Consider the following 1,440-nt stretch of genomic DNA (forward strand, 5'->3'; position numbering starts at 1 on the left):
GATGAGATTGGACAGCCATTTGTCCATAATGGTATAAGGTGTCCTTCAAGGAGTTGGACTAGAAGATCTCCAAGGTCTTTTCCAATTCTATTATTCTGTTATTATTCTGTTAAATAAATTATTTCTCCTCCTTGTCAGGGACAAAGGAGCAACTAGAGAGGATATAGAGAGTAAAGGCCAAAGTGGTCCCATATGTATGTACAGTGTAACAGTGTGTGTGTATAAATTAATATATCATATGTTCAATAGCTCAACCCCATCCCTAACATCATTCTGACATTGTCTAGCAGAAGATAATAGATCACAAAATTTGTTATGATGAATCATAAGGGTCAGAGGGGAGGGGACAGGGAGATGAAGTGACAAAATGTATATTGTGACATTGCAATGCAAATTCCAGCCTTTTTGTACTGTACCTATGTGAGACACTGTGATGCAGAGAGGAACTTGTATTATATCACAATGCAAGTTTCATCACATTGGGCTGCTAACTGTCAACGCTGCTAACATTGGATGTTTTTGCATTGACAACAAAGGGAAATGTAGCCATCTTTTACCTTTTGCTTTTAGAGTTAGATGATGCTGGGAGGGGGGATGTGAACAAGAGTCCAGCTAGACATGATAACATTAGACCTAGCATGAGAAACAAGGTTATTGTAACCAGAGCTGATAAGGACTTAGTGGGTTGGAGAACTGGAGAGGGGGCCCGCACTTCAAGCTAATTGGGGAATGTGATTTATGACTGTTAATTGAAGGAGGGAATTGTGCTTTGATACTATGTGCTCAGGGGAGGGGAATTCAGTTTTTGGCTTCAATTATGCAGTGCTGAAGTTATGCTACTCAAAATAAAGATTCTTTAAGGTAAACAATGCCTCAAAGTTCTTTTGAAGAATTTCATCCGTCGGAACCATGACACTAACAATTAGAAGCAAACATCTATACGATGAGCCATTGTCGATATCTTATTGTGGCAATGTCTAAATTACATAGCCAGCCCTGATGGCTTCTGACAGGCTTAGCTCCCAGCATTTCATGGCCTCAGGCAGAGGAATAAATGGAACACCCTGCTGAACCCTGAAAAAGTAGGAAGCTTTGAAAGTACTAGAGCTAGACAGATGTTTTTATTTTGACATATGGGAATAATAATAAATAATCAATCATCTGGGGGAGAGGGAGAGAGGGAGAAAACACAGCAATGTAGCCATGAGATTAATTGGTTGTGGAATAAGAATAAACCTTAAAAAAAAAAGCAGGAAGAAGTTCCAGGGTTTCCTCTAACAAGATACATGGTAAACTATCTAAGATAGATCTTCATTCCTTTCTCCTAACAAACAGTGGTGGGAGAATGATTTTTGAGTGCCACAATAAATAATGCTGTTAGTAGCTAGTTGGAAGAAAAAAAACATAGATGTGCAAAGATGGGAGGCAGTGGAGTACCTT

The sequence above is a fragment of the Protobothrops mucrosquamatus genome, unplaced genomic scaffold (assembly GCF_001527695.2).
Source record: "Protobothrops mucrosquamatus isolate PMUCROS unplaced genomic scaffold, P.Mucros_1.0 scaffold2215, whole genome shotgun sequence".
Taxonomy (NCBI): domain Eukaryota; kingdom Metazoa; phylum Chordata; class Lepidosauria; order Squamata; family Viperidae; genus Protobothrops; species Protobothrops mucrosquamatus.